Source organism: Pongo abelii, chromosome 1, assembly GCF_028885655.2.
Source record: "Pongo abelii isolate AG06213 chromosome 1, NHGRI_mPonAbe1-v2.0_pri, whole genome shotgun sequence".
NCBI classification, from domain to species: Eukaryota; Metazoa; Chordata; class Mammalia; order Primates; family Hominidae; genus Pongo; species Pongo abelii.
Window position 1 is genome coordinate 88,885,092 of NC_071985.2, and position 27,448 is coordinate 88,912,539.

The 27,448-nt window shown below is 62.9% G+C and overlaps 9 non-coding genes across 9 annotated transcripts; all 9 read left to right on the forward strand.

The window, feature by feature from the left end:
- Positions 1–5,969: 5,969 nt before the first annotated feature.
- Positions 5,970–6,041, forward strand: TRNAD-GUC (transfer RNA aspartic acid (anticodon GUC)). Its single transcript has one exon. It is a non-coding gene; the product is annotated as a tRNA-Asp (tRNA).
- Positions 6,042–6,650: 609 nt separating this feature from the next.
- On the forward strand, positions 6,651–6,722 carry TRNAG-UCC (transfer RNA glycine (anticodon UCC)). The gene has a single exon. It is a non-coding gene; the product is annotated as a tRNA-Gly (tRNA).
- Positions 6,723–7,024: 302 nt separating this feature from the next.
- Positions 7,025–7,096, forward strand: TRNAE-CUC (transfer RNA glutamic acid (anticodon CUC)). The gene has a single exon. It is a non-coding gene; the product is annotated as a tRNA-Glu (tRNA).
- A 6,512-nt stretch (positions 7,097–13,608) lies between these two features.
- On the forward strand, positions 13,609–13,680 carry TRNAD-GUC (transfer RNA aspartic acid (anticodon GUC)). Its single transcript has one exon. It is a non-coding gene; the product is annotated as a tRNA-Asp (tRNA).
- Positions 13,681–14,280: 600 nt separating this feature from the next.
- On the forward strand, positions 14,281–14,352 carry TRNAG-UCC (transfer RNA glycine (anticodon UCC)). Its single transcript has one exon. It is a non-coding gene; the product is annotated as a tRNA-Gly (tRNA).
- Positions 14,353–14,654: 302 nt separating this feature from the next.
- Positions 14,655–14,726, forward strand: TRNAE-CUC (transfer RNA glutamic acid (anticodon CUC)). Its single transcript has one exon. It is a non-coding gene; the product is annotated as a tRNA-Glu (tRNA).
- Positions 14,727–21,238: 6,512 nt separating this feature from the next.
- On the forward strand, positions 21,239–21,310 carry TRNAD-GUC (transfer RNA aspartic acid (anticodon GUC)). Its single transcript has one exon. It is a non-coding gene; the product is annotated as a tRNA-Asp (tRNA).
- A 600-nt stretch (positions 21,311–21,910) lies between these two features.
- Positions 21,911–21,982, forward strand: TRNAG-UCC (transfer RNA glycine (anticodon UCC)). Its single transcript has one exon. It is a non-coding gene; the product is annotated as a tRNA-Gly (tRNA).
- Positions 21,983–22,284: 302 nt separating this feature from the next.
- Positions 22,285–22,356, forward strand: TRNAE-CUC (transfer RNA glutamic acid (anticodon CUC)). Its single transcript has one exon. It is a non-coding gene; the product is annotated as a tRNA-Glu (tRNA).
- The last annotated feature ends 5,092 nt before the right edge of the window (positions 22,357–27,448 follow it).

Genomic DNA, 27,448 nt, shown 5'->3' on the forward strand with positions numbered 1-27,448 from the left:
GCGCGGGATCCGTGATTGGGCTCCACGGGTGTCACCGGCTTCGGTAGAAATGGCAGCGGAACTTGAGGAGCCGAGACCACGGGCCATAGCGCCAGGGAGGCCGAGCTGCGACAGTCACTCTGGCAGCATGACTATGTTCTTCTTCATGCGGACATGATATCGATGGGATTCCTGTGACGTGTGGTAACACGTGTAGATTGCGTAGTGATCGATGAGCCACTGAGGGGATGTAGGGCATCCATCCCGTGGGTGTCTGTCGTCTCTACCTGTTGGGAGCATCTCAGGTGCTGTCTTCCAGGAGCTCTTCGGAAACACGCACTAATACGTCGTTGTTACCCCTAGTCGCCCTACTCTGCCCTAGAACATTCTTAGAACGTATTCCCTCCATCTAAACGCATGCTGGTACCCAATTCACCAACCTCGCTTCACCGCAGTCACCCACACACCCTCTCCAGCCTCTGATCTCTACCTGTTGAGAGCATCTCAGGTGCTGTCTTCCAGGAGCTCTTCGGAAACACGCACTAATACGTCGTTGTTACCCCTAGTCGCCCTACTCTGCCCTAGAACATTCTTAGAACGTATTCCCTCCATCTAAACGCATGCTCGTACCCATTTCACCAACCTCTCTTCACCGCAGTCACCCACACACCCTCTCCAGCCTCTGGTGTCTATCGTTCTACTCTCTACCTCCACAAGGTGAACTTTTTGAGCTCCCAGGATTGGGGTAAGAACCTGCCCTCTCTGTCTTTCTGTGCCCGGCTCATTTGGTGTTCCATCGTGACCTATAGCTCCGCCTCTGTTGCTGCAGACGAGAGGATTTCGTTCTTTTCTACGGCCAAATGGCATTCCATGGTGTCCATATGCCACATTCTTGTTAATCCATTTCCCGGCTGACGGACACTTAGGTTGTCTTAACGACATCTTGCCTACTTGCACGTCCTTCATAGGCTCTCTGCAAGAAGAAAAATATGGCTCTTTTTGCCCGACCTCGCAGGCAGTCAGACCTTATGGTTGTCTTCCCCTGTTCCCTAAAAGTCGCTGTTCTTCTATTCTTTCTCAAGGTGCGCTGATCTCATATTGTTCAAACACACGTGTTTTACCATCAATTTGTAGAGTTAACACAATTGTCACAGGGGTCCTGAGGTGAGGTACATCCTCAGCTTACGGAGATAACAGGATTAAGAGATTAAAGTAAAGACAGGCGTAAGAAATTATAAAAGCATTATTTGGGAACCGAAGAAAGTCCATATTAAAATGAAGTCTTCACAGTTTACGTGCCTCTGCCGCGGCTCCAGCCGGTCCCTCCGTTCGGGGTCCCTGACTTCCCGCAACATACACGTGCGTGTGTGTACACGTGCTCCCGCTCACTGTTGACGGGTTTGAGATTCTCGCCTATTCTGGATGTGAAAATGAATCTTGAGAGGTCCCATTAGTTAGACCAACCTGGCCACGGGCATTGAAGCGTGGAGATGCAGGAGTTCGTGGGGAAAACCCAACGGCCAGGCTGACCAAAGCGCATGTGCGGGGTTGGGGTTCCTGATAGACTTCCAGCCGAAGTTTGCTTCCCATTGCCTGACCTACGCTCTCTATCTTCTCCCCAAATGTCAAGGAACATGTGGAGATGGTACCCATCCCCAGCGCCAAGATTCGCTGTGGAACGCTTTTCCCATCCCCTCCTTAGCACAGATGAGCCCAGTGCTCCAACCCTCTATTCAACCCGTATTGATCATTATTGTTTGGCTGATCCCCCAAGTCAATGGCAGAAGTCAGTCGACTTCTTGCCAAAACTCCTCTGTAGGGGCAAAGTAGACGTCCAACCAACTGCACAAACCTCTCCCGTGTCATTCGTGGGATCTTGGCACAGTCGGATCACCTGCAGAGACCAGACCCTGTCGGGGATAGAGATGTTTGCCATCCCCACGGGAGGCTGGCTTGCTTGCCAGCGTGATGTGGGTGGATGTCAGTGGGTGACAGTGATGGACGAAGGTGTCCGTTCCCGTGGCTGGCGTCCACCCCCGCCCGGGGCAAGGGGCTGACACCGAGGAAAGGAGAGAAGCATGTCGCGTGCTGGGAGCTGGAAGAAGGAGTCCAGGGTGTCCAGGGGGTGCACAGGGCTGGCTGGCCAGGTCTGGGAGTGAGGCTGTCCAGTGAAACGGAGGTTGTGCAGATGCCTGGGGCGTCAGGGCACCTCGCGGGCCGCCTATGCGGTCGGAGGGATCCCAGCTGGTGGCGGAGCTGGCGTGTGTCTGAAGAGCCTGAAGGAGGCCAGGGCTGGGGGATATGAGTCGTCTGAGTGAGGGACATTGACGGCGAGAGGGAGAGTTGACTGTGCGAGAGAGAGAGACAGAGAGATAGAGACAGAGAGAGAGAGAGAGAGAGACAGAGACAGAGACAGAGAAAGACAGAGAGGGTGAGAGATTGAGAGAGAGAGACAGAGAGAGAGAGAGAGTGTGTGTCTGTGTGTGTGTGTGTGTGTGTGTGTGAGTGAAAGGGCGGGTGGGGTGAGACAAAGGTGGTGGAGGGAGGGCTGAGCCTGAAGGCTGGTGGGAACAGTACCTTTTCAGCGGGTTGGCCTGGGCAGGAAGGAAGTCTGTGTGGTCAAAGGGCACCCCCGCCGGCGAGACTGGGCTGCTGCTTGGGCTGGGCGGTCAGAGTATGGAGTGGGGCTGGGGTGAGGTGGCAAGCAGCCCAGGGTGGGAGAGACGTCGTGACAGAGCGACTGGAGGCCACGTCCCACGTCCCAAAAGGGTAGGGAATGCAACTGGACCCGAGACATAAATAAGCCGTCTTCAGGACGCACATTCACGTCTCAGGCATGTGTCTGGGGCTGAGATGAAAAGAGGTCCGAGGGAGAGAAACAAGGCAGCATCGTCGACTAAAGTGGTGGATTGGGGTTAGGTTGGGAGATGCGACATGGCGGTGGTGGTGCCGGCAGAATGAGGGGAGAGAGTGTGGAGTAGCCGGAACACGATGAATATAGACGGTGCACATGCCACGCGTACACTCGTGTGGTCGCGTTAAGGACTGTGTGACCAACTAGGGGAAAGTGATGAGTTACTCCCCGGAGTCGCGACTTCCTTCCTACTGGAAGGGCAACCATGGCATCATTTTCTGGATGTGGGGAGCCAGCGAGGGGGAGAGAGAGAGAGGAAAAGAGGTCGAGGTGGTGAAATGTGAAGAGGAGAGGTGGGGCGAGTGGCTGCAAGCCCGTGGTGCCTGGCGGTGTTCCTTGAAGTGAAATGCGTCGGGCAGAGGCGGTGGCAGGGCAATGAAGAGAAACAGGAGCAGGAGGCTGCCCAGGGCTGGTGTCTGGCGCGCTCTCGTGTTTGGAGGGGTTGTTGTTACCAAGGTGGGGGGGCGGGGGGACAGGCTCAACCGTAAGTCAGTGGAGAGAGGCACGGAAGAAAGGGCAGAGGGGCGTCGCGCGTGGGAGCGCAGCCGGTGCCGGACTCGCTCGCGCGCCCCGAGTGTAAGGAGGCGGCAGAGGCGAGCGCAGCTACGCCTTGGTGCTGCTGCAGCACCAAAATGGGAGGGTGTGCTGCATGGGCCGGGAATCGAACCCGGGCCTCCCGCGTGGCAGGCGAGAATTCTACCACTGAACCACCCATGCACCGATGGCAAACGCCAACGGAAGCTGGTGCAGCGGAGCTCGCCACCAGCGGCCGTTCACTGGTCACCGCCTGCCGTGGGCCTCCGTCCTATTGGAGCGGCCACGAGAGGCTGGCCCGATGGGGCGGGCAGAAGGGGAGGCTCCCGTCACGTCGAGGGACCTGAGGCGGGGCGCGGAGGGAGAGCGGAGGGAGAGAGGCCGACTCGGCCCATCTTGCGCTTTCTCTGCCGCCCAGGGCCGAGAGACTGCCCGCCGGGGTCTCCAGGGGAAGGACCAGCCGTGGCCCGCGCCCGAATGCCCGTGTGGGCAGGTGAGCTGTGGCGGGCCTTGCTGAGCGCGGATCCCCGGCACAGACCCAAAGTTCTTGTTTTTGTTTTTGTTTGTTTCTTTCTTTCTTTCTTTCGAGGGTCCTTTTTTTTTCTTTCTTTTCTTCACCGCCGGGCCGGCCTTCTCACTTGTGTCACCTGCGGGTGGGTGGGGAGGTGGGTGTGTCAGCGAGCGGGGGCGGCGATGGGGAACGGGTCTCGCAGCCGTGGCGTGCGGGCTCAGAAACGCAGACCAAGTCCGTGGGCGCCTCGCTCCTGCGCTGTGACCCACCCCACCGGCTCGCACTTGGGCTGGTAGGGAGGCTGGAGCGCGAGAAAGGAGCGGAGGAGCGCTTCGGCAGAGCCGCAGCTGGCTGACCCTGGAGAAGGCGCGCTGGGTGTGGCTGGGACGGCCCAGGCCGCGGCTTCCCCCGTGGGGATGCGGTGTGGCGCGGAGCTGGTCCCGGCGGGGCCTGGCGTTTGTGGGCGCGTGACGGGGATCTAGGGCTTCCGCTCGTGATTCCTCGTTGGCTGTCCTTCCGGGTTTGGACTCGCCTGCCAGGCTGTGTGCAGGGTTCCCGCTGCCTGTGGCCGGCAGGCGTCCGGGCTGCAGGTGGGCCGGCAGGCAGGTGTTAGCGGGAAGGGAGCACAAGTAGCGAGGTGGGATCGGCGACGTGGCTAGGGCGTCTGGAGAATGGAATGCGCGGCCGGGGTCCGAGGGGTCGGAGGAAAGGACAGGATGTTGGATGGCGTGCCTCTGGTGGGAGAAGTGTGTGCGGCTCCACGAGCGAGTCGCTCGCTGCCGTTCAGCGGTCAGAAGTTGGAGGGTGAAACCGGGCGGGCTGTGCAGGCCAGGACGCCTCTGGGCAGCGCAGCGGCGATTCGAGGCGGTGGGCGGTGGGCGGTGGGCGGTGGGCGGTGGGCGGAGGCCGGTGGGAGGAAGGAGGGAAAAGGAGGAATAGGGCAAGAATCTGGGCTGTGTCTGTTTGGGCGGGCGGAGGAGATAGGCAGGGAAGAGCGTGGAAGGTGGTCGCGGTCGCTCGCTGTGTGTGGGGCCAGGGAAGAGGGCGTGCGAGGTGGCGGGGAGGGCGTCCGTCCGAAGGGCAATTGGTAGAGGGTCGCGGGCGCTGGCGCATGGTCCTGGGCTGTTTCTGCGACAGGCGGCGGGTGGGCAGGAAGAACGGACGTGCCTGAGAAGCGGCGGCGTTTTGGAGGCTTGCTTCAAGGGGGCTGGAGTTTGGAGAGCGGGCAAGGGCTCAAGGCAGGAACCGGCCAAAGGTGCTCCAGGGTTGCCATGGGCGTTGCCCTCCGGCGGGCGGGCCAAAAGGTCGGCTTGTCAGGAGTGGGATTCGAACCCACGCCTCCAGGGGAGACTGCGACCTGAACGCAGCGCCTTAGACCGCTCGGCCATCCTGACGGCGCGCCGGGGCGCGTCGCCGCTCGCATGGCTGGGACCCGGCGCGAACGCCTGCGCCGTTGGCCGGCGCCTGTCTGGGTTCGGTGCGCAACCGACGGACCGCGCGGGCGGAGCGGGCGCCAGGTGAACGGAGCCGGCCGGCGTTGACGTGGACGCCCCCGCGTCCCCACCCCGGACCCAAACGGTCCGCGTCGGGCCGGCCGCCGCCGCCGCACGCCCCAGCCCCCGCGCCTGGGCTCGCCGAACCCCGCAGGGCGCTGCGCCCACCGCGTCCTAGGAGCAGCGGCCTGACTGTTTCGCCCGCGCCTCTTCCTGCCCCGGCGCGATCCCCGCGTTGGAGACAGCAGGCAGGGCGCACGGGGAGGTTCCACGCCGCTCCGGTACCTGTCGGGGTCCGGGTCCGGCTCCGGGTCCCAGCGGGATCGCAGGGTGCTTTGTTGGGTGTCGGGGTAGGTCGCGCCAATGGTGGCGGGGGGCGGGTGGCGGGTGGCGGGTGACGGGTGGCGGGTGGCGGGTGGCGGGTGGCGGGTGGAGGGCGAGCACGCACCGGGCCCCTGCGGTCGGGGGAGGGGATCAAGGCAGGGCTAGGCGTCCGCGGTCGCAGTGGGGTCTGGCGTCCCGGCGACGGTCGCCGTCGTCCTCGTTAGTATAGTGGTGAGTATCCCCGCCTGTCACGCGGGAGACCGGGGTTCGATTCCCCGACGGGGAGGCAGCCGTCCTTTTTGGGCCGCCGCCTCGGACCCAGCCTGTGGGCCCTCCTTCTCCTTCCTCCGCCCTCCGGCTAGTGGCAGTGCGCCATCTCGGGCCTGGCCTGCCCGGCCCCTTGGCCCCCTGGGCCCCCTGGGCCCCCTGGGCCTCCTGGGCCCCCTTGGCCTCCTGCCTTTTCTTCTCGCCCGCGGCTTGGTCGCCGCAGGCGGGCGGCCTCCTCTGGCCCCCCACGGCGCCCGACGAGCTGCCGGCCCAAAGTGGGTGTCGGAAGAGGCTTTCTGCGACGCACAGGGCCCGGCGCCCGGTGGGAGGCGGAGGAGCGAGGACCCTGTCGGCGCCGGCCGTGTCCCCGCCGGGCACCTGGTGAGGAAGGGCTCTGGCGGCCCCGGGCGGCGAGGGAGCGAGAGCGCCCCCAGAGGCAGGCGGGCGGAACGGGGCAGCCGCGCTCGCCTTGCACCGGTGGGGCGCCGGGCGGCCTTCGGCGGGGCCGTGGCAGCGCGGAGCTGCGGGCGGGCGGACGGACCGGGCGTCGGGGCCGGGCTGCCCCGGGCGTCGGCGGCGCGCTGGTGGGAGCCCCGGGCCGGCGTGGCGGGGCTGCCCGCGCCGTGCGGCGTTGGTGGTATAGTGGTGAGCATAGCTGCCTTCCAAGCAGTTGACCCGGGTTCGATTCCCGGCCAACGCAGCGGGCCGACCTTTTGCGGAGGTCCCGGGCGCGGAGCTCGTGTGGCAGCTTGGCCTGTGGCTGCGTGCCTGTGCGCCCGGGAAGGAGGCGCGCGGTGTTTGGAGGGTGTGCTGCGAACAGGGCAGAGCTGCTCGTGAGGGCAGGCCGGTTGCCGCCGGCGTCGCGGGGGCTGGTTGCGGGTGTTTGTTTTAACCCGAAGCAGGGGACAGGCGCCAAGGTAGCGCCAAGGTAGCGCCAAGGTAGTGCTGGGGGCCGGAGGCGCCCGGGGCCAGGAGGCGCAAGCCGGGCCCCGAAGCCGTCTCTCCCTGGTGGTCTAGTGGTTAGGATTCGGCGCTCTCACCGCCGCGGCCCGGGTTCGATTCCCGGTCAGGGAAGCCTTCCTTCTTTGGCTCTGCCTGCCAGCTGCCAGGCCCCTTCACACCTCCCCTTTTGGCCAACAGGCTCGCTCGCTCGCTTCTCCCGCGCCCCAGCCACAACCTCCCGCGGCCTCCACGTGCGCCCCAACGCTCCCCGCCTGCCTCCACCCATCCGTCCTTTTGGCCTCGCTGGCGCCACCTTCGCAACATCAGCTTCACAGCTCTTCCTTGTCACGTGCTCGCCTCGCTCCCACTCTTTCTCAGCGGCAAAGCCCACTGGCCAGGTCAGGCTTTCTCCTCCCATGGCCGCCAGGTGACCCGCCACCACCACCGCCACCCTCGCACTCTCGGCTGGCCACCGAATGGGCCAGGACTCTCGAGCAGAGCGGCTTCCGCCAAGCCAAGCCCGGTGGCTGACGGGCCACTTCTCTCTCGGCTGCGGGGGATCTGGGCCTAATGGTTGGGCCACCCGCCAGAGCCACTCATGCCAGCAAGCGCACTGGCTTTTCCGAGGCGTGCCAGACCCTGAGCGCGGGATCCGTGATTGGGCTCCACGGGTGTCACCGGCTTCGGTAGAAATGGCAGCGGAACTTGAGGAGCCGAGACCACGGGCCATAGCGCCAGGGAGGCCGAGCTGCGACAGTCACTCTGGCAGCATGACTATGTTCTTCTTCATGCGGACATGATATCGATGGGATTCCTGTGACGTGTGGTAACACGTGTAGATTGCGTAGTGATCGATGAGCCACTGAGGGGATGTAGGGCATCCATCCCGTGGGTGTCTGTCGTCTCTACCTGTTGGGAGCATCTCAGGTGCTGTCTTCCAGGAGCTCTTCGGAAACACGCACTAATACGTCGTTGTTACCCCTAGTCGCCCTACTCTGCCCTAGAACATTCTTAGAACGTATTCCCTCCATCTAAACGCATGCTGGTACCCAATTCACCAACCTCGCTTCACCGCAGTCACCCACACACCCTCTCCAGCCTCTGATCTCTACCTGTTGAGAGCATCTCAGGTGCTGTCTTCCAGGAGCTCTTCGGAAACACGCACTAATACGTCGTTGTTACCCCTAGTCGCCCTACTCTGCCCTAGAACATTCTTAGAACGTATTCCCTCCATCTAAACGCATGCTCGTACCCATTTCACCAACCTCTCTTCACCGCAGTCACCCACACACCCTCTCCAGCCTCTGGTGTCTATCGTTCTACTCTCTACCTCCACAAGGTGAACTTTTTGAGCTCCCAGGATTGGGGTAAGAACCTGCCCTCTCTGTCTTTCTGTGCCCGGCTCATTTGGTGTTCCATCGTGACCTATAGCTCCGCCTCTGTTGCTGCAGACGAGAGGATTTCGTTCTTTTCTACGGCCAAATGGCATTCCATGGTGTCCATATGCCACATTCTTGTTAATCCATTTCCCGGCTGACGGACACTTAGGTTGTCTTAACGACATCTTGCCTACTTGCACGTCCTTCATAGGCTCTCTGCAAGAAGAAAAATATGGCTCTTTTTGCCCGACCTCGCAGGCAGTCAGACCTTATGGTTGTCTTCCCCTGTTCCCTAAAAGTCGCTGTTCTTCTATTCTTTCTCAAGGTGCGCTGATCTCATATTGTTCAAACACACGTGTTTTACCATCAATTTGTAGAGTTAACACAATTGTCACAGGGGTCCTGAGGTGAGGTACATCCTCAGCTTACGGAGATAACAGGATTAAGAGATTAAAGTAAAGACAGGCGTAAGAAATTATAAAAGCATTATTTGGGAACCGAAGAAAGTCCATATTAAAATGAAGTCTTCACAGTTTACGTGCCTCTGCCGCGGCTCCAGCCGGTCCCTCCGTTCGGGGTCCCTGACTTCCCGCAACATACACGTGCGTGTGTGTACACGTGCTCCCGCTCACTGTTGACGGGTTTGAGATTCTCGCCTATTCTGGATGTGAAAATGAATCTTGAGAGGTCCCATTAGTTAGACCAACCTGGCCACGGGCATTGAAGCGTGGAGATGCAGGAGTTCGTGGGGAAAACCCAACGGCCAGGCTGACCAAAGCGCATGTGCGGGGTTGGGGTTCCTGATAGACTTCCAGCCGAAGTTTGCTTCCCATTGCCTGACCTACGCTCTCTATCTTCTCCCCAAATGTCAAGGAACATGTGGAGATGGTACCCATCCCCAGCGCCAAGATTCGCTGTGGAACGCTTTTCCCATCCCCTCCTTAGCACAGATGAGCCCAGTGCTCCAACCCTCTATTCAACCCGTATTGATCATTATTGTTTGGCTGATCCCCCAAGTCAATGGCAGAAGTCAGTCGACTTCTTGCCAAAACTCCTCTGTAGGGGCAAAGTAGACGTCCAACCAACTGCACAAACCTCTCCCGTGTCATTCGTGGGATCTTGGCACAGTCGGATCACCTGCAGAGACCAGACCCTGTCGGGGATAGAGATGTTTGCCATCCCCACGGGAGGCTGGCTTGCTTGCCAGCGTGATGTGGGTGGATGTCAGTGGGTGACAGTGATGGACGAAGGTGTCCGTTCCCGTGGCTGGCGTCCACCCCCGCCCGGGGCAAGGGGCTGACACCGAGGAAAGGAGAGAAGCATGTCGCGTGCTGGGAGCTGGAAGAAGGAGTCCAGGGTGTCCAGGGGGTGCACAGGGCTGGCTGGCCAGGTCTGGGAGTGAGGCTGTCCAGTGAAACGGAGGTTGTGCAGATGCCTGGGGCGTCAGGGCACCTCGCGGGCCGCCTATGCGGTCGGAGGGATCCCAGCTGGTGGCGGAGCTGGCGTGTGTCTGAAGAGCCTGAAGGAGGCCAGGGCTGGGGGATATGAGTCGTCTGAGTGAGGGACATTGACGGCGAGAGGGAGAGTTGACTGTGCGAGAGAGAGAGACAGAGAGATAGAGACAGAGAGAGAGAGAGAGAGAGAGAGACAGAGACAGAGACAGAGAAAGACAGAGAGGGTGAGAGATTGAGAGAGTGAGAGAGAGAGACAGACAGAGAGAGAGAGAGAGTGTGTGTCTGTGTGTGTGTGTGTGTGTGTGTGTGTGTGAGTGAAAGGGCGGGTGGGGTGAGACAAAGGTGGTGGAGGGAGGGCTGAGCCTGAAGGCTGGTGGGAACAGTACCTTTTCAGCGGGTTGGCCTGGGCAGGAAGGAAGTCTGTGTGGTCAAAGGGCACCCCCGCCGGCGAGACTGGGCTGCTGCTTGGGCTGGGCGGTCAGAGTATGGAGTGGGGCTGGGGTGAGGTGGCAAGCAGCCCAGGGTGGGAGAGACGTCGTGACAGAGCGACTGGAGGCCACGTCCCACGTCCCAAAAGGGTAGGGAATGCAACTGGACCCGAGACATAAATAAGCCGTCTTCAGGACGCACATTCACGTCTCAGGCATGTGTCTGGGGCTGAGATGAAAAGAGGTCCGAGGGAGAGAAACAAGGCAGCATCCTCGACTAAAGTGGTGGATTGGGGTTAGGTTGGGAGATGCGACATGGCGGTGGTGGTGCCGGCAGAATGAGGGGAGAGAGTGTGGAGTAGCCGGAACACGATGAATATAGACGGTGCACATGCCACGCGTACACTCGTGTGGTCGCGTTAAGGACTGTGTGACCAACTAGGGGAAAGTGATGAGTTACTCCCCGGAGTCGCGACGTCCTTCCTACTGGAAGGGCAACCATGGCATCATTTTCTGGATGTGGGGAGCCAGCGAGGGGGAGAGAGAGAGAGGAAAAGAGGTCGAGGTGGTGAAATGTGAAGAGGAGAGGTGGGGCGAGTGGCTGCAAGCCCGTGGTGCCTGGCGGTGTTCCTTGAAGTGAAATGCGTCGGGCAGAGGCGGTGGCAGGGCAATGAAGAGAAACAGGAGCAGGAGGCTGCCCAGGGCTGGTGTCTGGCGCGCTCTCGTGTTTGGAGGGGTTGTTGTTACCAAGGTGGGGGGGCGGGGGGACAGGCTCAACCGTAAGTCAGTGGAGAGAGGCACGGAAGAAAGGGCAGAGGGGCGTCGCGCGTGGGAGCGCAGCCGGTGCCGGACTCGCTCGCGCGCCCCGAGTGTAAGGAGGCGGCAGAGGCGAGCGCAGCTACGCCTTGGTGCTGCTGCAGCACCAAAATGGGAGGGTGTGCTGCATGGGCCGGGAATCGAACCCGGGCCTCCCGCGTGGCAGGCGAGAATTCTACCACTGAACCACCCATGCACCGATGGCAAACGCCAACGGAAGCTGGTGCAGCGGAGCTCGCCACCAGCGGCCGTTCACTGGTCACCGCCTGCCGTGGGCCTCCGTCCTATTGGAGCGGCCACGAGAGGCTGGCCCGATGGGGCGGGCAGAAGGGGAGGCTCCCGTCACGTCGACGGACCTGAGGCGGGGCGCGGAGGGAGAGCGGAGGGAGAGAGGCCGACTCGGCCCATCTTGCGCTTTCTCTGCCGCCCAGGGCCGAGAGACTGCCCGCCGGGGTCTCCAGGGGAAGGACCAGCCGTGGCCCGCGCCCGAATGCCCGTGTGGGCAGGTGAGCTGTGGCGGGCCTTGCTGAGCGCGGATCCCCGGCACAGACCCAAAGTTCTTGTTTTTGTTTTTGTTTGTTTCTTTGTTTGTTTCTTTCTTTCTTTCTTTCGAGGGTCCTTTTTTTTTCTTTCTTTTCTTCACCGCCGGGCCGGCCTTCTCACTTGTGTCACCTGCGGGTGGGTGGGGAGGTGGGTGTGTCAGCGAGCGGGGGCGGCGATGGGGAACGGGTCTCGCAGCCGTGGCGTGCGGGCTCAGAAACGCAGACCAAGTCCGTGGGCGCCTCGCTCCTGCGCTGTGACCCACCCCACCGGCTCGCACTTGGGCTGGTAGGGAGGCTGGAGCGCGAGAAAGGAGCGGAGGAGCGCTTCGGCAGAGCCGCAGCTGGCTGACCCTGGAGAAGGCGCGCTGGGTGTGGCTGGGACGGCCCAGGCCGCGGCTTCCCCCGTGGGGATGCGGTGTGGCGCGGAGCTGGTCCCGGCGGGGCCTGGCGTTTGTGGGCGCGTGACGGGGATCTAGGGCTTCCGCTCGTGATTCCTCGTTGGCTGTCCTTCCGGGTTTGGACTCGCCTGCCAGGCTGTGTGCAGGGTTCCCGCTGCCTGTGGCCGGCAGGCGTCCGGGCTGCAGGTGGGCCGGCAGGCAGGTGTTAGCGGGAAGGGAGCACAAGTAGCGAGGTGGGATCGGCGACGTGGCTAGGGCGTCTGGAGAATGGAATGCGCGGCCGGGGTCCGAGGGGTCGGAGGAAAGGACAGGATGTTGGATGGCGTGCCTCTGGTGGGAGAAGTGTGTGCGGCTCCACGAGCGAGTCGCTCGCTGCCGTTCAGCGGTCAGAAGTTGGAGGGTGAAACCGGGCGGGCTGTGCAGGCCAGGACGCCTCTGGGCAGCGCAGCGGCGATTCGAGGCGGTGGGCGGTGGGCGGTGGGCGGTGGGCGGTGGGCGGAGGCCGGTGGGAGGAAGGAGGGAAAAGGAGGAATAGGGCAAGAATCTGGGCTGTGTCTGTTTGGGCGGGCGGAGGAGATAGGCAGGGAAGAGCGTGGAAGGTGGTCGCGGTCGCTCGCTGTGTGTGGGGCCAGGGAAGAGGGCGTGCGAGGTGGCGGGGAGGGCGTCCGTCCGAAGGGCAATTGGTAGAGGGTCGCGGGCGCTGGCGCATGGTCCTGGGCTGTTTCTGCGACAGGCGGCGGGTGGGCAGGAAGAACGGACGTGCCTGAGAAGCGGCGGCGTTTTGGAGGCTTGCTTCAAGGGGGCTGGAGTTTGGAGAGCGGGCAAGGGCTCAAGGCAGGAACCGGCCAAAGGTGCTCCAGGGTTGCCATGGGCGTTGCCCTCCGGCGGGCGGGCCAAAAGGTCGGCTTGTCAGGAGTGGGATTCGAACCCACGCCTCCAGGGGAGACTGCGACCTGAACGCAGCGCCTTAGACCGCTCGGCCATCCTGACGGCGCGCCGGGGCGCGTCGCCGCTCGCATGGCTGGGACCCGGCGCGAACGCCTGCGCCGTTGGCCGGCGCCTGTCTGGGTTCGGTGCGCAACCGACGGACCGCGCGGGCGGAGCGGGCGCCAGGTGAACGGAGCCGGCCGGCGTTGACGTGGACGCCCCCGCGTCCCCACCCCGGACCCAAACGGTCCGCGTCGGGCCGGCCGCCGCCGCCGCACGCCCCAGCCCCCGCGCCTGGGCTCGCCGAACCCCGCAGGGCGCTGCGCCCACCGCGTCCTAGGAGCAGCGGCCTGACTGTTTCGCCCGCGCCTCTTCCTGCCCCGGCGCGATCCCCGCGTTGGAGACAGCAGGCAGGGCGCACGGGGAGGTTCCACGCCGCTCCGGTACCTGTCGGGGTCCGGGTCCGGCTCCGGGTCCCAGCGGGATCGCAGGGTGCTTTGTTGGGTGTCGGGGTAGGTCGCGCCAATGGTGGCGGGGGGCGGGTGGCGGGTGGCGGGTGACGGGTGGCGGGTGGCGGGTGGCGGTTGGCGGGTGGAGGGCGAGCACGCACCGGGCCCCTGCGGTCGGGGGAGGGGATCAAGGCAGGGCTAGGCGTCCGCGGTCGCAGTGGGGTCTGGCGTCCCGGCGACGGTCGCCGTCGTCCTCGTTAGTATAGTGGTGAGTATCCCCGCCTGTCACGCGGGAGACCGGGGTTCGATTCCCCGACGGGGAGGCAGCCGTCCTTTTTGGGCCGCCGCCTCGGACCCAGCCTGTGGGCCCTCCTTCTCCTTCCTCCGCCCTCCAGCTAGTGGCAGTGCGCCATCTCGGGCCTGGCCTGCCCGGCCCCTGGGCCCCCTGGGCCCCCTGGGCCTCCTGGGCCCCCTTGGCCTCCTGCCTTTTCTTCTCGCCCGCGGCTTGGTCGCCGCAGGCGGGCGGCCTCCTCTGGCCCCCCACGGCGCCCGACGAGCTGCCGGCCCAAAGTGGGTGTCGGAAGAGGCTTTCTGCGACGCACAGGGCCCGGCGCCCGGTGGGAGGCGGAGGAGCGAGGACCCTGTCGGCGCCGGCCGTGTCCCCGCCGGGCACCTGGTGGGGAAGGGCTCTGGCGGCCCCGGGCGGCGAGGGAGCGAGAGCGCCCCCAGAGGCAGGCGGGCGGAACGGGGCAGCCGCGCTCGCCTTGCACCGGTGGGGCGCCGGGCGGCCTTCGGCGGGGCCGTGGCAGCGCGGAGCTGCGGGCGGGCGGACGGACCGGGCGTCGGGGTCGGGCTGCCCCGGGCGTCGGCGGCGCGCTGGTGGGAGCCCCGGGCCGGCGTGGCGGGGCTGCCCGCGCCGTGCGGCGTTGGTGGTATAGTGGTGAGCATAGCTGCCTTCCAAGCAGTTGACCCGGGTTCGATTCCCGGCCAACGCAGCGGGCCGACCTTTTGCGGAGGTCCCGGGCGCGGAGCTCGTGTGGCAGCTTGGCCTGTGGCTGCGTGCCTGTGCGCCCGGGAAGGAGGCGCGCGGTGTTTGGAGGGTGTGCTGCGAACAGGGCAGAGCTGCTCGTGAGGGCAGGCCGGTTGCCGCCGGCGTCGCGGGGGCTGGTTGCGGGTGTTTGTTTTAACCCGAAGCAGGGGACAGGCGCCAAGGTAGCGCCAAGGTAGCGCCAAGGTAGTGCTGGGGGCCGGAGGCGCCCGGGGCCAGGAGGCGCAAGCCGGGCCCCGAAGCCGTCACTCCCTGGTGGTCTAGTGGTTAGGATTCGGCGCTCTCACCGCCGCGGCCCGGGTTCGATTCCCGGTCAGGGAAGCCTTCCTTCTTTGGCTCTGCCTGCCAGCTGCCAGGCCCCTTCACACCTCCCCTTTTGGCCAACAGGCTCGCTCGCTCGCTTCTCCCGCGCCCCAGCCACAACCTCCCGCGGCCTCCACGTGCGCCCCAACGCTCCCCGCCTGCCTCCACCCATCCGTCCTTTTGGCCTCGCTGGCGCCACCTTCGCAACATCAGCTTCACAGCTCTTCCTTGTCACGTGCTCGCCTCGCTCCCACTCTTTCTCAGCGGCAAAGCCCACTGGCCAGGTCAGGCTTTCTCCTCCCATGGCCGCCAGGTGACCCGCCACCACCACCGCCACCCTCGCACTCTCGGCTGGCCACCGAATGGGCCAGGACTCTCGAGCAGAGCGGCTTCCGCCAAGCCAAGCCCGGTGGCTGACGGGCCACTTCTCTCTCGGCTGCGGGGGATCTGGGCCTAATGGTTGGGCCACCCGCCAGAGCCACTCATGCCAGCAAGCGCACTGGCTTTTCCGAGGCGTGCCAGACCCTGAGCGCGGGATCCGTGATTGGGCTCCACGGGTGTCACCGGCTTCGGTAGAAATGGCAGCGGAACTTGAGGAGCCGAGACCACGGGCCATAGCGCCAGGGAGGCCGAGCTGCGACAGTCACTCTGGCAGCATGACTATGTTCTTCTTCATGCGGACATGATATCGATGGGATTCCTGTGACGTGTGGTAACACGTGTAGACTGCGTAGTGATCGATGAGCCACTGAGGGGATGTAGGGCATCCATCCCGTGGGTGTCTGTCGTCTCTACCTGTTGGGAGCATCTCAGGTGCTGTCTTCCAGGAGCTCTTCGGAAACACGCACTAATACGTCGTTGTTACCCCTAGTCGCCCTACTCTGCCCTAGAACATTCTTAGAACGTATTCCCTCCATCTAAACGCATGCTGGTACCCAATTCACCAACCTCGCTTCACCGCAGTCACCCACACACCCTCTCCAGCCTCTGATCTCTACCTGTTGAGAGCATCTCAGGTGCTGTCTTCCAGGAGCTCTTCGGAAACACGCACTAATACGTCGTTGTTACCCCTAGTCGCCCTACTCTGCCCTAGAACATTCTTAGAACGTATTCCCTCCATCTAAACGCATGCTCGTACCCATTTCACCAACCTCTCTTCACCGCAGTCACCCACACACCCTCTCCAGCCTCTGGTGTCTATCGTTCTACTCTCTACCTCCACAAGGTGAACTTTTTGAGCTCCCAGGATTGGGGTAAGAACCTGCCCTCTCTGTCTTTCTGTGCCCGGCTCATTTGGTGTTCCATCGTGACCTATAGCTCCGCCTCTGTTGCTGCAGACGAGAGGATTTCGTTCTTTTCTACGGCCAAATGGCATTCCATGGTGTCCATATGCCACATTCTTGTTAATCCATTTCCCGGCTGACGGACACTTAGGTTGTCTTAACGACATCTTGCCTACTTGCACGTCCTTCATAGGCTCTCTGCAAGAAGAAAAATATGGCTCTTTTTGCCCGACCTCGCAGGCAGTCAGACCTTATGGTTGTCTTCCCCTGTTCCCTAAAAGTCGCTGTTCTTCTATTCTTTCTCAAGGTGCGCTGATCTCATATTGTTCAAACACACGTGTTTTACCATCAATTTGTAGAGTTAACACAATTGTCACAGGGGTCCTGAGGTGAGGTACATCCTCAGCTTACGGAGATAACAGGATTAAGAGATTAAAGTAAAGACAGGCGTAAGAAATTATAAAAGCATTATTTGGGAACCGAAGAAAGTCCATATTAAAATGAAGTCTTCACAGTTTACGTGCCTCTGCCGCGGCTCCAGCCGGTCCCTCCGTTCGGGGTCCCTGACTTCCCGCAACATACACGTGCGTGTGTGTACACGTGCTCCCGCTCACTGTTGACGGGTTTGAGATTCTCGCCTATTCTGGATGTGAAAATGAATCTTGAGAGGTCCCATTAGTTAGACCAACCTGGCCACGGGCATTGAAGCGTGGAGATGCAGGAGTTCGTGGGGAAAACCCAACGGCCAGGCTGACCAAAGCGCATGTGCGGGGTTGGGGTTCCTGATAGACTTCCAGCCGAAGTTTGCTTCCCATTGCCTGACCTACGCTCTCTATCTTCTCCCCAAATGTCAAGGAACATGTGGAGATGGTACCCATCCCCAGCGCCAAGATTCGCTGTGGAACGCTTTTCCCATCCCCTCCTTAGCACAGATGAGCCCAGTGCTCCAACCCTCTATTCAACCCGTATTGATCATTATTGTTTGGCTGATCCCCCAAGTCAATGGCAGAAGTCAGTCGACTTCTTGCCAAAACTCCTCTGTAGGGGCAAAGTAGACGTCCAACCAACTGCACAAACCTCTCCCGTGTCATTCGTGGGATCTTGGCACAGTCGGATCACCTGCAGAGACCAGACCCTGTCGGGGATAGAGATGTTTGCCATCCCCACGGGAGGCTGGCTTGCTTGCCAGCGTGATGTGGGTGGATGTCAGTGGGTGACAGTGATGGACGAAGGTGTCCGTTCCCGTGGCTGGCGTCCACCCCCGCCCGGGGCAAGGGGCTGACACCGAGGAAAGGAGAGAAGCATGTCGCGTGCTGGGAGCTGGAAGAAGGAGTCCAGGGTGTCCAGGGGGTGCACAGGGCTGGCTGGCCAGGTCTGGGAGTGAGGCTGTCCAGTGAAACGGAGGTTGTGCAGATGCCTGGGGCGTCAGGGCACCTCGCGGGCCGCCTATGCGGTCGGAGGGATCCCAGCTGGTGGCGGAGCTGGCGTGTGTCTGAAGAGCCTGAAGGAGGCCAGGGCTGGGGGATATGAGTCGTCTGAGTGAGGGACATTGACGGCGAGAGGGAGAGTTGACTGTGCGAGAGAGAGAGACAGAGAGATAGAGACAGAGAGAGAGAGAGAGAGAGAGAGACAGAGACAGAGACAGAGAAAGACAGAGAGGGTGAGAGATTGAGAGAGTGAGAGAGAGAGACAGACAGAGAGAGAGAGAGAGTGTGTGTCTGTGTGTGTGTGTGTGTGTGTGTGTGTGTGAGTGAAAGGGCGGGTGGGGTGAGACAAAGGTGGTGGAGGGAGGGCTGAGCCTGAAGGCTGGTGGGAACAGTACCTTTTCAGCGGGTTGGCCTGGGCAGGAAGGAAGTCTGTGTGGTCAAAGGGCACCCCCGCCGGCGAGACTGGGCTGCTGCTTGGGCTGGGCGGTCAGAGTATGGAGTGGGGCTGGGGTGAGGTGGCAAGCAGCCCAGGGTGGGAGAGACGTCGTGACAGAGCGACTGGAGGCCACGTCCCACGTCCCAAAAGGGTAGGGAATGCAACTGGACCCGAGACATAAATAAGCCGTCTTCAGGACGCACATTCACGTCTCAGGCATGTGTCTGGGGCTGAGATGAAAAGAGGTCCGAGGGAGAGAAACAAGGCAGCATCCTCGACTAAAGTGGTGGATTGGGGTTAGGTTGGGAGATGCGACATGGCGGTGGTGGTGCCGGCAGAATGAGGGGAGAGAGTGTGGAGTAGCCGGAACACGATGAATATAGACGGTGCACATGCCACGCGTACACTCGTGTGGTCGCGTTAAGGACTGTGTGACCAACTAGGGGAAAGTGATGAGTTACTCCCCGGAGTCGCGACGTCCTTCCTACTGGAAGGGCAACCATGGCATCATTTTCTGGATGTGGGGAGCCAGCGAGGGGGAGAGAGAGAGAGGAAAAGAGGTCGAGGTGGTGAAATGTGAAGAGGAGAGGTGGGGCGAGTGGCTGCAAGCCCGTGGTGCCTGGCGGTGTTCCTTGAAGTGAAATGCGTCGGGCAGAGGCGGTGGCAGGGCAATGAAGAGAAACAGGAGCAGGAGGCTGCCCAGGGCTGGTGTCTGGCGCGCTCTCGTGTTTGGAGGGGTTGTTGTTACCAAGGTGGGGGGGCGGGGGGACAGGCTCAACCGTAAGTCAGTGGAGAGAGGCACGGAAGAAAGGGCAGAGGGGCGTCGCGCGTGGGAGCGCAGCCGGTGCCGGACTCGCTCGCGCGCCCCGAGTGTAAGGAGGCGGCAGAGGCGAGCGCAGCTACGCCTTGGTGCTGCTGCAGCACCAAAATGGGAGGGTGTGCTGCATGGGCCGGGAATCGAACCCGGGCCTCCCGCGTGGCAGGCGAGAATTCTACCACTGAACCACCCATGCACCGATGGCAAACGCCAACGGAAGCTGGTGCAGCGGAGCTCGCCACCAGCGGCCGTTCACTGGTCACCGCCTGCCGTGGGCCTCCGTCCTATTGGAGCGGCCACGAGAGGCTGGCCCGATGGGGCGGGCAGAAGGGGAGGCTCCCGTCACGTCGACGGACCTGAGGCGGGGCGCGGAGGGAGAGCGGAGGGAGAGAGGCCGACTCGGCCCATCTTGCGCTTTCTCTGCCGCCCAGGGCCGAGAGACTGCCCGCCGGGGTCTCCAGGGGAAGGACCAGCCGTGGCCCGCGCCCGAATGCCCGTGTGGGCAGGTGAGCTGTGGCGGGCCTTGCTGAGCGCGGATCCCCGGCACAGACCCAAAGTTCTTGTTTTTGTTTTTGTTTGTTTCTTTGTTTGTTTCTTTCTTTCTTTCTTTCGAGGGTCCTTTTTTTTTCTTTCTTTTCTTCACCGCCGGGCCGGCCTTCTCACTTGTGTCACCTGCGGGTGGGTGGGGAGGTGGGTGTGTCAGCGAGCGGGGGCGGCGATGGGGAACGGGTCTCGCAGCCGTGGCGTGCGGGCTCAGAAACGCAGACCAAGTCCGTGGGCGCCTCGCTCCTGCGCTGTGACCCACCCCACCGGCTCGCACTTGGGCTGGTAGGGAGGCTGGAGCGCGAGAAAGGAGCGGAGGAGCGCTTCGGCAGAGCCGCAGCTGGCTGACCCTGGAGAAGGCGCGCTGGGTGTGGCTGGGACGGCCCAGGCCGCGGCTTCCCCCGTGGGGATGCGGTGTGGCGCGGAGCTGGTCCCGGCGGGGCCTGGCGTTTGTGGGCGCGTGACGGGGATCTAGGGCTTCCGCTCGTGATTCCTCGTTGGCTGTCCTTCCGGGTTTGGACTCGCCTGCCAGGCTGTGTGCAGGGTTCCCGCTGCCTGTGGCCGGCAGGCGTCCGGGCTGCAGGTGGGCCGGCAGGCAGGTGTTAGCGGGAAGGGAGCACAAGTAGCGAGGTGGGATCGGCGACGTGGCTAGGGCGTCTGGAGAATGGAATGCGCGGCCGGGGTCCGAGGGGTCGGAGGAAAGGACAGGATGTTGGATGGCGTGCCTCTGGTGGGAGAAGTGTGTGCGGCTCCACGAGCGAGTCGCTCGCTGCCGTTCAGCGGTCAGAAGTTGGAGGGTGAAACCGGGCGGGCTGTGCAGGCCAGGACGCCTCTGGGCAGCGCAGCGGCGATTCGAGGCGGTGGGCGGTGGGCGGTGGGCGGTGGGCGGTGGGCGGAGGCCGGTGGGAGGAAGGAGGGAAAAGGAGGAATAGGGCAAGAATCTGGGCTGTGTCTGTTTGGGCGGGCGGAGGAGATAGGCAGGGAAGAGCGTGGAAGGTGGTCGCGGTCGCTCGCTGTGTGTGGGGCCAGGGAAGAGGGCGTGCGAGGTGGCGGGGAGGGCGTCCGTCCGAAGGGCAATTGGTAGAGGGTCGCGGGCGCTGGCGCATGGTCCTGGGCTGTTTCTGCGACAGGCGGCGGGTGGGCAGGAAGAACGGACGTGCCTGAGAAGCGGCGGCGTTTTGGAGGCTTGCTTCAAGGGGGCTGGAGTTTGGAGAGCGGGCAAGGGCTCAAGGCAGGAACCGGCCAAAGGTGCTCCAGGGTTGCCATGGGCGTTGCCCTCCGGCGGGCGGGCCAAAAGGTCGGCTTGTCAGGAGTGGGATTCGAACCCACGCCTCCAGGGGAGACTGCGACCTGAACGCAGCGCCTTAGACCGCTCGGCCATCCTGACGGCGCGCCGGGGCGCGTCGCCGCTCGCATGGCTGGGACCCGGCGCGAACGCCTGCGCCGTTGGCCGGCGCCTGTCTGGGTTCGGTGCGCAACCGACGGACCGCGCGGGCGGAGCGGGCGCCAGGTGAACGGAGCCGGCCGGCGTTGACGTGGACGCCCCCGCGTCCCCACCCCGGACCCAAACGGTCCGCGTCGGGCCGGCCGCCGCCGCCGCACGCCCCAGCCCCCGCGCCTGGGCTCGCCGAACCCCGCAGGGCGCTGCGCCCACCGCGTCCTAGGAGCAGCGGCCTGACTGTTTCGCCCGCGCCTCTTCCTGCCCCGGCGCGATCCCCGCGTTGGAGACAGCAGGCAGGGCGCACGGGGAGGTTCCACGCCGCTCCGGTACCTGTCGGGGTCCGGGTCCGGCTCCGGGTCCCAGCGGGATCGCAGGGTGCTTTGTTGGGTGTCGGGGTAGGTCGCGCCAATGGTGGCGGGGGGCGGGTGGCGGGTGGCGGGTGACGGGTGGCGGGTGGCGGGTGGCGGTTGGCGGGTGGAGGGCGAGCACGCACCGGGCCCCTGCGGTCGGGGGAGGGGATCAAGGCAGGGCTAGGCGTCCGCGGTCGCAGTGGGGTCTGGCGTCCCGGCGACGGTCGCCGTCGTCCTCGTTAGTATAGTGGTGAGTATCCCCGCCTGTCACGCGGGAGACCGGGGTTCGATTCCCCGACGGGGAGGCAGCCGTCCTTTTTGGGCCGCCGCCTCGGACCCAGCCTGTGGGCCCTCCTTCTCCTTCCTCCGCCCTCCAGCTAGTGGCAGTGCGCCATCTCGGGCCTGGCCTGCCCGGCCCCTTGGCCCCCTGGGCCCCCTGGGCCTCCTGGGCCCCCTTGGCCTCCTGCCTTTTCTTCTCGCCCGCGGCTTGGTCGCCGCAGGCGGGCGGCCTCCTCTGGCCCCCCACGGCGCCCGACGAGCTGCCGGCCCAAAGTGGGTGTCGGAAGAGGCTTTCTGCGACGCACAGGGCCCGGCGCCCGGTGGGAGGCGGAGGAGCGAGGACCCTGTCGGCGCCGGCCGTGTCCCCGCCGGGCACCTGGTGGGGAAGGGCTCTGGCGGCCCCGGGCGGCGAGGGAGCGAGAGCGCCCCCAGAGGCAGGCGGGCGGAACGGGGCAGCCGCGCTCGCCTTGCACCGGTGGGGCGCCGGGCGGCCTTCGGCGGGGCCGTGGCAGCGCGGAGCTGCGGGCGGGCGGACGGACCGGGCGTCGGGGTCGGGCTGCCCCGGGCGTCGGCGGCGCGCTGGTGGGAGCCCCGGGCCGGCGTGGCGGGGCTGCCCGCGCCGTGCGGCGTTGGTGGTATAGTGGTGAGCATAGCTGCCTTCCAAGCAGTTGACCCGGGTTCGATTCCCGGCCAACGCAGCGGGCCGACCTTTTGCGGAGGTCCCGGGCGCGGAGCTCGTGTGGCAGCTTGGCCTGTGGCTGCGTGCCTGTGCGCCCGGGAAGGAGGCGCGCGGTGTTTGGAGGGTGTGCTGCGAACAGGGCAGAGCTGCTCGTGAGGGCAGGCCGGTTGCCGCCGGCGTCGCGGGGGCTGGTTGCGGGTGTTTGTTTTAACCCGAAGCAGGGGACAGGCGCCAAGGTAGCGCCAAGGTAGCGCCAAGGTAGTGCTGGGGGCCGGAGGCGCCCGGGGCCAGGAGGCGCAAGCCGGGCCCCGAAGCCGTCACTCCCTGGTGGTCTAGTGGTTAGGATTCGGCGCTCTCACCGCCGCGGCCCGGGTTCGATTCCCGGTCAGGGAAGCCTTCCTTCTTTGGCTCTGCCTGCCAGCTGCCAGGCCCCTTCACACCTCCCCTTTTGGCCAACAGGCTCGCTCGCTCGCTTCTCCCGCGCCCCAGCCACAACCTCCCGCGGCCTCCACGTGCGCCCCAACGCTCCCCGCCTGCCTCCACCCATCCGTCCTTTTGGCCTCGCTGGCGCCACCTTCGCAACATCAGCTTCACAGCTCTTCCTTGTCACGTGCTCGCCTCGCTCCCACTCTTTCTCAGCGGCAAAGCCCACTGGCCAGGTCAGGCTTTCTCCTCCCATGGCCGCCAGGTGACCCGCCACCACCACCGCCACCCTCGCACTCTCGGCTGGCCACCGAATGGGCCAGGACTCTCGAGCAGAGCGGCTTCCGCCAAGCCAAGCCCGGTGGCTGACGGGCCACTTCTCTCTCGGCTGCGGGGGATCTGGGCCTAATGGTTGGGCCACCCGCCAGAGCCACTCATGCCAGCAAGCGCACTGGCTTTTCCGAGGCGTGCCAGACCCTGAGCGCGGGATCCGTGATTGGGCTCCACGGGTGTCACCGGCTTCGGTAGAAATGGCAGCGGAACTTGAGGAGCCGAGACCACGGGCCATAGCGCCAGGGAGGCCGAGCTGCGACAGTCACTCTGGCAGCATGACTATGTTCTTCTTCATGCGGACATGATATCGATGGGATTCCTGTGACGTGTGGTAACACGTGTAGACTGCGTAGTGATCGATGAGCCACTGAGGGGATGTAGGGCATCCATCCCGTGGGTGTCTGTCGTCTCTACCTGTTGGGAGCATCTCAGGTGCTGTCTTCCAGGAGCTCTTCGGAAACACGCACTAATACGTCGTTGTTACCCCTAGTCGCCCTACTCTGCCCTAGAACATTCTTAGAACGTATTCCCTCCATCTAAACGCATGCTGGTACCCAATTCACCAACCTCGCTTCACCGCAGTCACCCACACACCCTCTCCAGCCTCTGATCTCTACCTGTTGAGAGCATCTCAGGTGCTGTCTTCCAGGAGCTCTTCGGAAACACGCACTAATACGTCGTTGTTACCCCTAGTCGCCCTACTCTGCCCTAGAACATTCTTAGAACGTATTCCCTCCATCTAAACGCATGCTCGTACCCATTTCACCAACCTCTCTTCACCGCAGTCACCCACACACCCTCTCCAGCCTCTGGTGTCTATCGTTCTACTCTCTACCTCCACAAGGTGAACTTTTTGAGCTCCCAGGATTGGGGTAAGAACCTGCCCTCTCTGTCTTTCTGTGCCCGGCTCATTTGGTGTTCCATCGTGACCTATAGCTCCGCCTCTGTTGCTGCAGACGAGAGGATTTCGTTCTTTTCTACGGCCAAATGGCATTCCATGGTGTCCATATGCCACATTCTTGTTAATCCATTTCCCGGCTGACGGACACTTAGGTTGTCTTAACGACATCTTGCCTACTTGCACGTCCTTCATAGGCTCTCTGCAAGAAGAAAAATATGGCTCTTTTTGCCCGACCTCGCAGGCAGTCAGACCTTATGGTTGTCTTCCCCTGTTCCCTAAAAGTCGCTGTTCTTCTATTCTTTCTCAAGGTGCGCTGATCTCATATTGTTCAAACACACGTGTTTTACCATCAATTTGTAGAGTTAACACAATTGTCACAGGGGTCCTGAGGTGAGGTACATCCTCAGCTTACGGAGATAACAGGATTAAGAGATTAAAGTAAAGACAGGCGTAAGAAATTATAAAAGCATTATTTGGGAACCGAAGAAAGTCCATATTAAAATGAAGTCTTCACAGTTTACGTGCCTCTGCCGCGGCTCCAGCCGGTCCCTCCGTTCGGGGTCCCTGACTTCCCGCAACATACACGTGCGTGTGTGTACACGTGCTCCCGCTCACTGTTGACGGGTTTGAGATTCTCGCCTATTCTGGATGTGAAAATGAATCTTGAGAGGTCCCATTAGTTAGACCAACCTGGCCACGGGCATTGAAGCGTGGAGATGCAGGAGTTCGTGGGGAAAACCCAACGGCCAGGCTGACCAAAGCGCATGTGCGGGGTTGGGGTTCCTGATAGACTTCCAGCCGAAGTTTGCTTCCCATTGCCTGACCTACGCTCTCTATCTTCTCCCCAAATGTCAAGGAACATGTGGAGATGGTACCCATCCCCAGCGCCAAGATTCGCTGTGGAACGCTTTTCCCATCCCCTCCTTAGCACAGATGAGCCCAGTGCTCCAACCCTCTATTCAACCCGTATTGATCATTATTGTTTGGCTGATCCCCCAAGTCAATGGCAGAAGTCAGTCGACTTCTTGCCAAAACTCCTCTGTAGGGGCAAAGTAGACGTCCAACCAACTGCACAAACCTCTCCCGTGTCATTCGTGGGATCTTGGCACAGTCGGATCACCTGCAGAGACCAGACCCTGTCGGGGATAGAGATGTTTGCCATCCCCACGGGAGGCTGGCTTGCTTGCCAGCGTGATGTGGGTGGATGTCAGTGGGTGACAGTGATGGACGAAGGTGTCCGTTCCCGTGGCTGGCGTCCACCCCCGCCCGGGGCAAGGGGCTGACACCGAGGAAAGGAGAGAAGCATGTCGCGTGCTGGGAGCTGGAAGAAGGAGTCCAGGGTGTCCAGGGGGTGCACAGGGCTGGCTGGCCAGGTCTGGGAGTGAGGCTGTCCAGTGAAACGGAGGTTGTGCAGATGCCTGGGGCGTCAGGGCACCTCGCGGGCCGCCTATGCGGTCGGAGGGATCCCAGCTGGTGGCGGAGCTGGCGTGTGTCTGAAGAGCCTGAAGGAGGCCAGGGCTGGGGGATATGAGTCGTCTGAGTGAGGGACATTGACGGCGAGAGGGAGAGTTGACTGTGCGAGAGAGAGAGACAGAGAGATAGAGACAGAGAGAGAGAGAGAGAGAGAGAGACAGAGACAGAGACAGAGAAAGACAGAGAGGGTGAGAGATTGAGAGAGTGAGAGAGAGAGACAGACAGAGAGAGAGAGAGAGTGTGTGTCTGTGTGTGTGTGTGTGTGTGTGTGTGTGTGAGTGAAAGGGCGGGTGGGGTGAGACAAAGGTGGTGGAGGGAGGGCTGAGCCTGAAGGCTGGTGGGAACAGTACCTTTTCAGCGGGTTGGCCTGGGCAGGAAGGAAGTCTGTGTGGTCAAAGGGCACCCCCGCCGGCGAGACTGGGCTGCTGCTTGGGCTGGGCGGTCAGAGTATGGAGTGGGGCTGGGGTGAGGTGGCAAGCAGCCCAGGGTGGGAGAGACGTCGTGACAGAGCGACTGGAGGCCACGTCCCACGTCCCAAAAGGGTAGGGAATGCAACTGGACCCGAGACATAAATAAGCCGTCTTCAGGACGCACATTCACGTCTCAGGCATGTGTCTGGGGCTGAGATGAAAAGAGGTCCGAGGGAGAGAAACAAGGCAGCATCCTCGACTAAAGTGGTGGATTGGGGTTAGGTTGGGAGATGCGACATGGCGGTGGTGGTGCCGGCAGAATGAGGGGAGAGAGTGTGGAGTAGCCGGAACACGATGAATATAGACGGTGCACATGCCACGCGTACACTCGTGTGGTCGCGTTAAGGACTGTGTGACCAACTAGGGGAAAGTGATGAGTTACTCCCCGGAGTCGCGACGTCCTTCCTACTGGAAGGGCAACCATGGCATCATTTTCTGGATGTGGGGAGCCAGCGAGGGGGAGAGAGAGAGAGGAAAAGAGGTCGAGGTGGTGAAATGTGAAGAGGAGAGGTGGGGCGAGTGGCTGCAAGCCCGTGGTGCCTGGCGGTGTTCCTTGAAGTGAAATGCGTCGGGCAGAGGCGGTGGCAGGGCAATGAAGAGAAACAGGAGCAGGAGGCTGCCCAGGGCTGGTGTCTGGCGCGCTCTCGTGTTTGGAGGGGTTGTTGTTACCAAGGTGGGGGGGCGGGGGGACAGGCTCAACCGTAAGTCAGTGGAGAGAGGCACGGAAGAAAGGGCTGAGGGGCGTCGCGCGTGGGAGCGCAGCCGGTGCCGGACTCGCTCGCGCGCCCCGAGTGTAAGGAGGCGGCAGAGGCGAGCGCAGCTACGCCTTGGTGCTGCTGCAGCACCAAAATGGGAGGGTGTGCTGCATGGGCCGGGAATCGAACCCGGGCCTCCCGCGTGGCAGGCGAGAATTCTACCACTGAACCACCCATGCACCGATGGCAAACGCCAACGGAAGCTGGTGCAGCGGAGCTCGCCACCAGCGGCCGTTCACTGGTCACCGCCTGCCGTGGGCCTCCGTCCTATTGGAGCGGCCACGAGAGGCTGGCCCGATGGGGCGGGCAGAAGGGGTGGCTCCCGTCACGTCGAGGGACCTGAGGCGGGGCGCGGAGGGAGAGCGGAGGGAGAGAGGCCGACTCGGCCCATCTTGCGCTTTCTCTGCCGCCCAGGGCCGAGAGACTGCCCGCCGGGGTCTCCAGGGGAAGGACCAGCCGTGGCCCGCGCCCGAATGCCCGTGTGGGCAGGTGAGCTGTGGCGGGCCTTGCTGAGCGCGGATCCCCGGCACAGACCCAAAGTTCTTGTTTTTGTTTTTGTTTGTTTCTTTGTTTGTTTCTTTCTTTCTTTCTTTCGAGGGTCCTTTTTTTTTCTTTCTTTTCTTCACCGCCGGGCCGGCCTTCTCACTTGTGTCACCTGCGGGTGGGTGGGGAGGTGGGTGTGTCAGCGAGCGGGGGCGGCGATGGGGAACGGGTCTCGCAGCCGTGGCGTGCGGGCTCAGAAACGCAGACCAAGTCCGTGGGCGCCTCGCTCCTGCGCTGTGACCCACCCCACCGGCTCGCACTTGGGCTGGTAGGGAGGCTGGAGCGCGAGAAAGGAGCGGAGGAGCGCTTCGGCAGAGCCGCAGCTGGCTGACCCTGGAGAAGGCGCGCTGGGTGTGGCTGGGACGGCCCAGGCCGCGGCTTCCCCCGTGGGGATGCGGTGTGGCGCGGAGCTGGTCCCGGCGGGGCCTGGCGTTTGTGGGCGCGTGACGGGGATCTAGGGCTTCCGCTCGTGATTCCTCGTTGGCTGTCTTTCCGGGTTTGGACTCGCCTGCCAGGCTGTGTGCAGGGTTCCCGCTGCCTGTGGCCGGCAGGCGTCCGGGCTGCAGGTGGGCCGGCAGGCAGGTGTT